At 66.2% G+C, this 12,119-nt stretch overlaps 1 protein-coding gene across 14 annotated transcripts in view; it reads left to right on the top strand.

The window, feature by feature from the left end:
* Positions 1-12,119, top strand: part of MEF2D (myocyte enhancer factor 2D) — a 68,667-nt gene that overhangs the window by 21,537 nt on the left and 35,011 nt on the right. For 13 of the 14 annotated variants that reach the window (XM_048054287.2, XM_066986215.1, XM_066986216.1 and 10 more), the window contains one exon: positions 5,011-5,080. The gene's annotated coding sequence lies outside the window, so the exon portion shown is untranslated. Of the gene's footprint in view, positions 1-4,222; positions 4,362-5,010; positions 5,081-12,119 lie in introns of those variants that run through there. The other variant, XM_048054285.2, reaches the window with a different exon arrangement.

Consider the following 12,119-nt stretch of genomic DNA (forward strand, 5'->3'; position numbering starts at 1 on the left):
AGCTCCCGGCTGGCCGGCGCCGTGTGAGCGGTCCCGGCACCTCTTCCCCCTCCCTCCCTCCCTCTTCCCGCAGAAAAAAAGCTCGGAGGCGATCGGAGGCATTGGGTGCGGGGTTTTAGGCCGGCGGGGAGCGGTCGCAGAGGGGCTGCGCAGGGGCAGGATGGCCAAGGGTGCCCCCGCTGCTGGGGACGTGCCTCGGAGCCGCCCGCGGGAGCTGGAGCTGGAAATGCGGAGGGGGCAGAGCGGTGCCGGGACTTTGCTGAGCCCCGTGGGCTCCTCCGCCAGCCCGGGCTGCCGGTACCTGGGTGACAAAATCAGTTCAGTAAAAAAAAAAATCAGTAAAAAATCAAAAACTGAAGCAGTGGCTGCTGCGATGGGACCTGGGCACCTGGCGCCCTTTTGCCTGTGCCGGTGTCTGGTGGAGCAGGTGCTGAGCTGGGGGGGGGAGGGGGGGCAGCAGCTTTTGGGGGGAGCGGCGTGCTTTCAGCTGCCGAAATCTGGAGGCTCTGATTTGTGGGGAGCCTTTCCGAGGCTTTTCGCCGGTCTTGCGGGTTAAACCCTGCAGGTGGAAGCCGCGTTTCCCCGCATCCCTCCCTCGGGCAGCCGAGGTCCTGGCGTGGGAGATGGGAAAACCCCAATCCCGACCCCCGAAACCTCTGCGGGGCGGCCTTCCCGGGGAGCTGCTCGGTGCTTTGGGAGCGAAGGGTGCGGGAAGGGGAAGGTGCCGCCCGTGACGGGGTGCGTGGGTGCCCAGGGGCCCCCCGGGATGGTGCCAGCAGGTGGCATCGTGGCCCGAGGCGGCGCGGGGCGAGGGCAGAGGCTGAGCACGTGGGGTACGGGGCGCCCCCATTTGGGTTTGTGCGCAGGAGCCCCCTCTCCCCTCCTCACCCTGGATGTCCTGATGTGGTTCGGGGCTGTTTCAGGCACTGGGGTGATGCTGTGGGGTGGGACAAAGAGGCTGCGGGGGGGGGGGGAGGTCGCGTTTCCAGCCCTGCTGTTCGCCTGTGGCCCGCCCCGTGCCTCAGTTTCCCTGCTCTGGGAGGACCGATGCCCCAGGACCACCCCGTGCGGGTCCCTGCCTGCAGCCTCGGCGGGTGCCCGGGGATGCCCTGGGGCGGTGTCGCCACCAGGAGGGCTTTCGGGGAGGGCTGGGCTAACGGGGCCACCCCAGGTGCAGCCCCCCCCCCGGGTACCGAGGGGCGTTCCTGCCCCAGCCAGCTGTGCGGGGCGCAGCCCAGCTGTGCCGGGGGGAGCAGGAGCAGGGTGAGCGCAGCGAGCCGCCGGGGAGCCCACCTCTCGTCCCACGTGTGTCGTCCCCCCCCCCCCCCCCCGGCATCCCCGTCCCGGCCACGGCACCCCGGGGTGCTCCGGGACCCATGCCGCTGCCTCTCGCCCCGCCGCCCCCGCCCGCCCGCGTCCATCCAGCTGCAGGTTTCGCTTCTGCATCTCCGCCGCCCAAGGGGGAACTCAGCTGGCGAGAGCGAAACTCGGCGGCTGCAACGGTCGCACGGGCGCACCGCCCCCCCCCGCCACCACCACCACCCCCCCCGGGCACCCCCTCCGCGTCCCCCGGCCGTGCCACGCGCTCGGCGACCTCCCCGGGAGCCCGGAGACGGCTCCGGGGTTCAGTGATCGCTTCCCGGAGCTGGAAGCTGCCCTGCTCCGTCCCTGAGCTGGGGGAGCACCGGGGGGAGGGCGCCTTCGGCACCGCGTGGAGGTGTCCTGGGCGCACCTGGGCCGTGGTTTGTCCCCATGCTGTCCCCGTTCCCGTCCCACCCAGCTGACGTCCTCGTGGCCCCGCAGGCCGTGTCCCTCGCGCCTTCTCCCTGCCGCTCTCCCATCCCCGTTCCCCTGCGGGCTCCTCGGGTTTAATTTCTTTTTTAATTTTTTTTTTTTTTAATTTCTTTCTTGCTGCGGGCTGGAGGCAGGGCGACGGCGCCCGAGGGGCTGGAGCAGTTTCGCGGGCCTGGAGAAATGGCAGAAGGTTCGGGGACGGCTCCGCGAGCCCCCGATGTGGGGAGGGGGGGGACGGCGAGTGGGATCGGCCGGCAGCCCAGGGGGAAGTTTGGGTTTGGAGCCCAAATGTTTGCGGCCCCGGCCCGTTGCTAGAGGAAACGTGAAAAAAGGGAAGGAGAGATTGCGGTCGGGCCGCTCTTCCCCTCCGCAATCTGCGCCTCCGTCTTGGCCCCTTGGCATGGAGAAGCCCCAAGGGGGGGGGCAAAAATGCCCCACGCCCCCCCCCCCCCCTTCCCACTGCCCCCCTGCCTTTCCCCCCCCAGTTCTCTGCCATCCCCGCGGTGGCACCGGGTGGCCCCGGGGACGCGGGCGCCCTGCGAGGTGCCGGCCGTGGCGGGGCTTTCCTGCGGCAGCGTGCGGCAGCGGCAGCTTAATTAGCTCGGGATTGATCTAACGACGGGGCTGGGGCCTCGTTTGTGGGATTTAGCGCCTTCCAGCCCCCTCCCTGCGCCGGGCGAGGAAGGTTGTCCCGGCCACCCTCCTCCAGCAGGCCCTCGGGGATAAGAGCTACGGCGCGAGGCTGCCGGGGCAGCGAGGCTCGTTTTGCCCCATTTCGCCTCGTTTTGCCCCATTTCGCCTCGTTTCGCCCCATTTCGCCTCGTTTCGCCTCGGGCTGCCTTCCAGCGGCGGCGCGGGACCGATCCTGCTGGGAGGCCGGGGTGGCAGCGCCGTGCCGCAGCCCTGTGCTCCTGCTGCCCGCGCCACGCGGGGCGAAACCGAAGCTCGGGCTTCCGAACAGGAACGTGTTTTTTTTTGTTTTGTTTTGTTTTTTGCCCGGTCAGCACTTCTGTGTGGCCGCACCAAAAGATCGCCTTCCCTTTCCCCCTTTTCCTCCCCTCGTTTCACTTCGAAAAGGGAATTCGCTGCCCTGTGCTGCCTCCGTCGCTCCCGTATGTTTGTTTTTGTGTTTGTTTTTTTTTCCAGCTTGACACACAATTCGGAACACCCAATACCTTTTTCCCCCAGGGGGGAAAAAAAAACTTTTTGCCACCGTTTGGGGACAGTGGCCGAGCGCCGGTGCTGCCGCCTGTGCTAGTGACACAGGTGCTGGCACACGGGCACGGCTCCGGGCTCCGGTGGGCGCACGCGGGGTCCCCGCGGGGGCTCGATGCGCTCTCCTCCTCGGTTCTTTTTGCAGGCAGGGGCCGGCCGGCAGCCGAAAGCGGCAGCGCAGAGCCCGATCCCCGCGTTCGCACGTCCTCCACCCAGCTCGCCGCCCGGAGCACGGGGCTCTGCAAGGCGGCGGCGCCTCGAGCCTCGCCGGGGGGCCGGGGGAAGGAGAAAACCCCTGGGAAGGGGGGGCTCGGTGCGCACGCCCGGGGCGGGATGGGGACGGGGACGCCTCGCAGCCCGGTGTCGGGGCTTGGGCGCAGCCGCCAGGGCGAGGGTGGTGCCGTGGTCCCGCTGGTGCCCCCCACCCACACCCTCCCGGTCTGTGGGTGACGCCTGGCTCTGCTGCGGTGACACCCGGCCGGGCGGCGAGCTTCGAGGGCGGCAGCGGCCCCGGGGCCCCCCCCGGGGCCGGCAGCTGAAATGAGGCGGAAAGGAGACGCGCGGGTCGAAAGGGCAGGGCGAAGCTCCCGCTGGTCGTCTGTCTGTCCGTCCTGCCGCCCGGCGTGGCAGGACACGGCTCTTTTTGGTAACAGAAAGCGAGGGGTGGCCCCCGGGGGTCGTGCTCGGCCCCCAGGTTGGTCGGGCCGGTAGCTCTTTCGATACAGCAGGTGCAGCAGGGGGAGAGGCTGAACTCGGCACCCCCGTCCCCGGTGCTCTCCCGTTGCAGAGGTGAAGGATCCAGACTCGTCCGTCTGTCCTGCGGCTGGCAATCCTGCGGCCGATCTGTCCGCAGGGCCCCGTCCTGCGTGGCGTGGGGACAAAGACGTGGCCGGGAGCTGCTGCGGGGTCTCCCCAGGACCCCTCCGTCCACATCCCTCCGTCCACAGCTCCCCCTTTATTTCTGGGGGGGGGGGGGGCCGGGGCGGGCTCAGCCCCGGTGCGAGCCGCGCACTCCTGGGTCCCTCTTTGTTGGGGCTGAATTTTGTAATGCCAGGAAATGAGCTGGCTGTGGGAGGGGGGAGGCGGCCGGGGAGAGGAAGGCTGGTTTTGTGGTCGAAGCGGAGGACGCGGACGCCGGAAAGCCGAGCACAATTCCTTGCTTGGTTCGCAGGCGCCGGGGGGGAGAGGCTGCAGCTCGGCTTGGGAGCGCAGGCGCGCGCGCTGCGCCACCGCGGCCCCACGCGCGCGCTTCGCCGTGCCTCAGTTTCCCCTTGTGGCGCTACCCCTTGCCCGCCACGGGCGGAGCTGCCGTCACCTGGAGGACGGCGGCGGCCGCACCGGGAAGCGAGCTGGTAAATGAGTGACCAGCAGCGGGCTGCGAGCCCTTTTCTGCCCCGCGTGGGTCGGCTCCGCGGCCGGCCTCTGAGTCACGAGTGGGATGAGCTTCGCCGCCGCGCTTCCTCCCGGGCCGCTTCGTTCGGTTCCCCGCCGGGGCCGCCTTTGGCCCAGCTCGCGCGCTTGCGTTCCCCGGGGTGGGGGGGGAAGCGTCCCGGGGCTGCAGGTCGGTGCCGTTCCTCGGCGGGCGCGCACGAGGCTTTGCAGGGAAACGGGGAAGTCGGTGCCGGAGCCCCGGCGCCGTGCCGCAGCGCCCTGCTCGCGCGGAGCGGCCGCTTGCCCCTGCCCTGGGTTAATGATCACTTGGATTTTATGGTTGCTTTCATTCCCGGGCTCTTCTCAGTTTCTTTTTTCCCCCCGCTGTCCTTACACTCATCTCTCTCGCCTTGCTCATGTCCCCCTTTTCCTTCGCCCGTGCCCCTTCCCACCTCCCGGCACCGACGCCTCCTCGGCTCAGGGCTTTCGGCTGCTTCCCCGGGGCTCCGCGCGGGCTGCCCCCGGTCCGGCTGCGGGGTCACCGCGGGAGGGGACCCCCCAGCCGTGCCGTGCCCTGCTCGCTGCCTCCCTCCCCTCAGCCTCACGGCCGTTCCCTTTTTTCTCTTGCAGCTTGACTGACGAGCGGTGGCCGCAGCTCCTCGGCTGGCAGGAGCCGAAGATGCAGGAGTCCGCGTAGCAGGTACGGGGGAGGGCGAAAAAACCTTTTCCTCCCAGATTTGCTTTCCACGGGACGAGCATCTTCCCCCCCACCCCGGCCCCGCGTTCGCCGGGAGCTCACGTCCCAGTTTTTTGCAGCGGGCACCCGAGGGGCTGAGCGCCGTGGCCGCGCTCCTTGGAGCAGCCGCTTGGGCACGCGGCGGCGTGGGTCGGGGCTGGCAGCGCCTCCGGCCCCCAGTGGCAGGGAATTTTGTGGGCAAGGCTGTCCCAGGGCAGTCGGCTGGACGAGAGCTGCGGGCAGAAGCCGCTGTTATTTTGTCCCCTCGCCTTCCCCAGAAATAAGGGCGGAGGGAGGGCGTTGCGGTGCGGCTCAGAAAGGGCTCGGTGTCTGCGCGCTCTCCCTTCCTGACCTTCTTTGCCTCTTTATTGCTGTTACGGTAAATGTTTGCATCTCCGCTGGCTGTAACGAGCTTGTGGCAGAGCCGAAGCCGCGTCCCTCGCTTGTGCGGAATCTTTGGTTTCGTGTAATGCATGTTCCCTATCTGCTCTTCCAATCAATAAAAGGAAAGATTTTAAAAATAATCTGAGCCCAGCTCCTGGAAGGAGGGGACTCTCTTCCCTCTGCTTAGCAAGCACTTTTGCTGGCTTGAGATGGCTTTTTAGCGCCGGAGGGGGGGCAGGTGAGCTGTTTGGAGGCTTGGGGCTGGGAGATGGGAAGAGCTTTGGCCATTTCCCTGCAAGGTCGGGGCCAAGGACTTCTCTCCTGCTGCCGTAAATCCGCGGGGTGAAGCGGTGGACGGGCCCCGCCGTATGGGGGCAGGCGAAGCGTCGGGCGATGCCCCCCCCCGTCCTGCCGCGTGTGACAGCGACGTGGCGAGCCTGGGGACACGGCGCGGGGCTGGGTGAGGACAGGGCTGGCTCCTGAGCACCGCGGTCCTGAGGCACCCCCTGCCCCGCTCAGGATGCCGGCGGGCAGCAGCGGGTTCTCCCTCTAAAAGCCTTCATTCGTCCCCAAATGCTGCTGGAGGCAGCGCACGCGGCTGGGCCGGTGTCTCTGCATGTTTTACGCCAGCACAAGCGCTCGGTTTGGGGGCCGGAGGTGCCGCCGGTGGTGCAGGCGCTGAGTTTGGAGCCGGGGAGGAGCAGCTCAGCAATCCCCGCGCCTCCACGGCCGGCGGCACGTCGAGCTCGCCTCTTGGCGAGGTGGCTTCCGAAAACACCTTTCGGGGGGCTGCTTTGAAACTCGTCCCCCCCCCGGCTCGCCGAGCGACAGGAGCAGAGCAATGGCACAGGCGCTATCGACCCAGCCTCGGAAGCGTGCGGCGACCAGCGCCGGGCGATTTTATCCCCTCGAAGCCACGTCCTCGCGTCCCGTGGCGCTCGGTGCCCGCGGTCGATAGGCATTATGTGTGCCTGGCTCCGGCCCCATTTGCGGCGCACCAGGAAAGCCTCGCTCTGCCCGAGCACGGCTGATGCAGGAGCTCTTCTAGGGACCGTGACCTTAAAGGAATCGACTCCTCCGTGTCCTGAAGACAGTTGTATCGCCGCTCAGGAAATCACGTGCCCGGTACCGCGTGCACGAGCTGCAGGGGCCGTGCCAGCCTGCCTCTCTCTCTCTCTCGATGGGATTTTGCAGCGAAAGGCTGATTTCCCTCTGACGGGGAAGAGACCTGAGGTTGCCGGGTCCGGCTCGGGCGTCGCGCCGCGTTCTTTTTATGAATTTCGGAGGTTTAGTTTTTGGTAGACGCCTGGGCTTGCGTCCGCTGGGATCCCACCGTGCCATAGCCACGAGCGGCCCCTCGCCCGGCGCGCTTGGCACGGGGCAGGGGGGCGCTGGGAAAGCCGTAGGGTCTCGCCACAATCCCCCCGGGTGCCCTTCTCGTCCCGCAGGAGAGGTGGAATTGGCAGGGCGATGCCTCCAGCCCCCCAGCCTGAGGTCTCCTTTCAGCTCCGGGGGCGCCGAGCGACGCCTCTCCGGGTGCCAGAACCCGCGGGCGTCCTGACGCCGGGGGGAAGGGGGGTGAAAAACATTTTTTGGGGGGGGAAATCCTCGTCTTTGGGGGCAGAGCCAGCCCTGCCGCACAAAACCACTGCCCTGGCCGCGTGGCTCCGGCCGGGGGCTGCGTCCCCTGCCCCGGCCCCCCCTGCCCCGCGCCCCGGCCCGCGCTTCCTCCCGGCCGCCAGCGCCCCGCGGACGTGGAAGGGCCGCAGCCAGGCTGTCTCCTGTAAGTACCGCTCACTCTTTCCACTGGAGAGTTAAAATTAGCAGCTGCTTTTTTTAAAACAGGCGTCGCTTTAAAAACCCTGCCAGCCCAACTGGGTTTCCTTTTATTGCCCCCCCCACCTCCTCCCCGAGCTCCTTTTTCTCTGGAGTTCTGTTGTTGTTGTCGTGGAGCGTGTGCTGCACTTTCCTCCTTTTTTTTTTTCTTTCCCTCCTCGCTTTTTTATTTTATTTTTTTTTTTTTTTCCCCTTTTTGTCCCTCTCCGTTAAGCGCGGGCGCAGGGTTTGGAGCCAAACAAACAGCTCGGGGCCCCCCCACCCCGATCACCTTACGGGATTTACAGCCCTTATCTCTCGTCAGCCTCCCCGCTGTGCCGGGGGGGGGGGGCTGCTTCCCCTACACCCCCGTTTGCTCTGGCACACAGCTGCAGCGTCCCGTTAGCCCCACGTAGCCACGACTTGGGGTGCATGGGGCTGTGGGGGGGTCCCATGTCGGAGAGATCAGCTGCACGGGGAGGGGGAAACTGAGGCACGGGGGGAGGACGCGGCTCGCTTATGGGATTGGGACGGGAGAGCCGGGAGTTCCCCAACAACTGCAGGAAAACGCGCTCAGAGCCCGGCTGCTTGGTTAACACGGGTAAAAACCCAGCCTGGGGGGGGCCACTTTTGCCCCCCACCCATCGTCACAGCGCCCCGGGGGGACGCTGAGCGATGGCACAGGACGGATCCGTCCTTGTCCCCTCTCCACGGGGCTCGGGCAGGAGGTGCCGGGGGGGGGGGGACCCCACTCACCCCAGGGGCTCGCAGGCGCCGTGGGGACCCCGGGGCCGGTGCTCGGCGGTGGCCGTGGCAGCCCGGATCTGCGAAAGCAAACAGGAAGCCGAGCGGGGAGCAGCCCACCCTATTTACTCGCCCGCGGCGCGCTTGTTTACCGGGGGTTCCCCCTGAGGTCGGTGCTGGGGTTTTTTAACACCTTCCTGCTCGGCGCTGCCCTGGGTCGGGGCCCCCCGGGGCGGGGAGGGGGCCTTTTTTTTGGGGGGGGACCCAAAATTTCCTTTCCTTCCAGCGGAGGCGGAGGCGCTGGGGGTAGGGGCTTGGCCCTGCGGGATGCAGGGATGCTTGAGGCCAGCTGGCGTGGCTTCTCCAGGGTTGTTTTTTGGGGGGGGGGGGGGCAGAAGGGAGGTGAAATGGGGTCCAAAAGGGGCCGGTGCTGGCGGTGCTGCGCCCAAATTTCCCCAGCTGCTGGGCGTGCAGGAGGAGTGGGGTGGTTTCGCCAGGGGTTTCGGCTGATGGTGCCGTCCGAGGGGGCTGAGGGTGACCAGCGGAGGTGGAGGGGTCTCAGCTGTGGGCTTGCCCCCCCCCAAAATAAGAAGTCTCGGAGGCGTCCGAGCCTGGGGATTTCCCGTGACCATCTCCTGGTGTGGGGACGCAGGGACCCCAGGGGTTTGGGGACGGACGCCTCTGCCCCTGCGCTTCTTCGGGGTTCCTCACGGCTTTGGGGCCGGGACTGCTCTGATCCTGGGTGGGCCTGGGTTAGAGCGAATCACCCCAGTAATACTTCTGCCAATACCAGTAGGAATTTTAAGATCCATTTCCGTGAAAATTTAGGTGCACAGCCTGTAGGAGGGAGGATTTTTTTAGGACAAGTTTTAGTTGTTTAGTTCTTTGAGTTCTTTAGCGCGCCGCCCTTGGAAGAGGATCTGGGGAAGGACCAAAACCAGCTCAGAGGCTTCTCTGTGGCCACTGAGAGCTTGGTGGCGACAGCCGTGGGGTGGGTGAGAAACGCCACGATTTGGGCTAAAACCCAACGTTTAGCCCGTGCTGGGGGGGCTCTGCGGGGTCTTCGCTCTGGGTTTGGCACCGTTTGGGGACGGGGTTTGTGGCCGCGGGTCCCATCCCTGATCTTCTCCTCTGGAAACCAAACCTGGGTCCCGCTACCTGCTCCAGGCCTGCTGGGAGAGTGCTTTCCTCCTCCTGCTCTACCCCTTTTTTTAATTTTTTTTTTTTAATTTTATTTTTAAATCCCCTTTCCTAAGCCAAAATTTTGGCTGAAATGCTTTAACTTCAACCCGCCAACTTGTTCCTCCTGAAAACCACGCGTTTTCTCCCCCCCCCCCCCCCCCATAATTTGGAAGCCTGCAGAGAAAAAAAAAAACGCCTTGTGGCCGCATTTTCTTTTTTTTTTTTCCCCTATTTTCCCTTTTCCGAGGACTTTCCCCCACTGGGACTGTCCTTCACCCACAACACTTGTGCAACCCCGAGGGCTCCCGGCTGCCTTCGGGTCCCGCGGGTGCCCCCGCCGGGTGCGGGAGCATCTCCGCGGCTTCCCCGCGTTTGGGGGACTTCGGGGGCGAGCTGGGCACGGGCACGGGGCCGGGCGGTGACTCAGGCTCCTGCTTTCTATTCCTGGCAGGGCCAGGAAACGCGTCGGGAGCGCGGGCGGCGTCGGGCTCACGGGGCCGTGACTGCGGCCCGCGTCCCCAGCGCCGCCGGGCCGGGCATCTCCTCGCGCTCGCCCCCGCGGCTCGCTGGGGTGGCCGAAACTGCAGGCCCCGCGGCGTGCTGAGGCTTTTCGTAGCCCGGCCGCCCATCCCTCGCGGAGTTTTGGGGTTATTTGCATTGTTTTGGGGGTTATTTGCATTTCCCGAACGCCCTCGGGGAGAGGCGTGATGTGACGTGGGCGTGCGCGTGAGCAAGTCACGGGGACACCCCAGCGAGGGATGGGGACGGGCGTTTTCGGGGCGCAAGCAGCCATGTAAACGTGCCAAAAACAAACCCAAAAGCTTTTCAAAACCCAAGGATTAGCTCCAGGGCCGTGGGACGCGGATGGGGTTAAAGCAGCTCCACGTTTGCCTTCCCCACTAATAGGAAACACACCGCAGCGGGGCTGGCTGGCGCAGCCGGCGGCTGCCCTCAGCGCGGGGACCCTGCAAGGCTCGGTTTGGTTTTGGCTTTCCAGTTTGGCCCGGCTCGGCCCCGGTCACCGCCTGCAGCAGGGCCAGCTGCGTGGGGCGGGGAGGACAGGTTCTGCGTCGGGAACGGGAACAGGAATGGGAATGGGAACGGGGCACTTGAGAGCGAGCGGCAGCAGCTGACGGCCAGCTGTCTCTGCGAGCTGGGGCCGGATCCTCACCCCCAGTGCCGCCGTCTTCGCCCTGAGGGGCGAGGGCCGCGCGTGGACCTTTTTTCCCTTTACTCCCCAAATAGCTCTGTCTGGTGGAAGGCTTCCACCGAGGGGCTGGGGAGCAGAGTTTGGGGCTGGAACCGGTCGGGGAGGCGAGCGGACGTGCCTCGGGCTGACTTGTGCCGTGAGAATGGGGTCTGGTGGCTGGGATGGAGGCGCAAACCCGGCCCTGGATGTTCCCAGTGCTGCTGCCCGAGTTCCCCCATCCCTTTTGGGGATGCTCCGGCGCGCTCTGCCCCACGGGCATCCAGCGCGGCAGCAAGCTCTGCGTTCCCATTGCGTTCCTGGATGGCACGGCGCAGCAACAGTAGCCGGGCCTCGTGGAGTTTCCCCTGGGTAAAACCCACCCTGGGGAGAGATTTGTCCTCGCTGCCGCGGGGGGAAAACCCGGCCCCACTCCTGGAGAGCCCCAGACTTTCCTTCTGGGCAGGTTTCGCCCTCCTCCCCCTGCAGAATCGCGGTGCGGAGCCGCGCTCCCGTGTCCTGGTCGAGGCGGGGGTCCGGAGGCAGGGGTGGTGCCCATCAGGCGTGTTGTATTTTGGGATTTTCGAGCCATCAGCATCCTTCCGACGGCCGTCGGAGCTCGCTGGGCTGCACCCAGGGGTGCACCCTCAGGAGCAGAGGTTTGGGTCCCTGCTGCACCCTTCTCGCGGCGGATGCCCGGCGCTTACCGTAACAGGCGCTGGCGCCGCGCGGCGCTGCTCCGCCTCAGCTCCCCCACCCCTCGTTTGTGCGGCACTGCACCGTTTCCCATTCGAGAGAGAAAACCTCAAAGCGAAACACCGAAGCGTCGCCACCGCCGGGTGCAGGGCCTGAGCTGCCCTGGGGGGAGCAGGGCTGGGTGACCCCAAAACTGCAGCCGCTTCATCCCCATCCATCCCCTTTCCTCCCCATCCATTCCTCCCCTTTCCTCCCCATTCCTCCCCTTTCCTCCGCATCCATTCCTTGCCTTTCCTCCCCACCCATCCCCTTTCCTCCCCATTCCTCCCCACGTCCTCAACCCAAACTCCCCACTCTTGCTCTGCTTTGGGATCCAGCCCTGCTTTTGCTCCCCCCCCCGGCACGGGGACGATTTGACAGCCTCCCGCTTTCCATCCGGGCTCGGAGCGCAGGATCCATCCCCTAACTCAGCTCCCTCTCCTTCTCTGCCTTTTTTTAATGAGTCAACCTCTCATCTGTCATATTAAACCTCCTCATTACCAGGTATCTAAATTTTGCTCTGACAATAGTGACAGGGGAAGCTGCGATATCATTGCCGCGGCGCATGGCTACGGGGAGCTGGCAGGTGGTTATTTCGTGCCCTGCAGGGAGCCGTGGGGGTGGGCGACGGAGCCGGATAATGGGCTCTCGCTTCCCTTCATTTAGAAAACTGTACTTAGTGCCGAGGGAAAATTACCCCGCTCCCCAGCGCCGGAGCTGGTGACGGATGGAGGACAGGAGGGAGGCGAAGCGGCCTCGCGATGGGACTCCGGCATCGCAGGTGACGGCGGGCGCGCGGGGTGGGCGCGGGACCCTCCCCGGCACCATCCGCGGCCCCGACAGCGCCCGGGAGGGCTGGGTGCCACCTCCGGGGGTGCCATCGTGTGGGTGCCACCGCGGGGATGCCACCACCGCAGGGATGCCACCGCCAAGGTCGTGCCGCTCAAGGTGACGGCT

The sequence above is a fragment of the Anser cygnoides genome, chromosome 33 (assembly GCF_040182565.1).
Source record: "Anser cygnoides isolate HZ-2024a breed goose chromosome 33, Taihu_goose_T2T_genome, whole genome shotgun sequence".
Taxonomy (NCBI): Eukaryota; Metazoa; Chordata; class Aves; order Anseriformes; family Anatidae; genus Anser; species Anser cygnoides.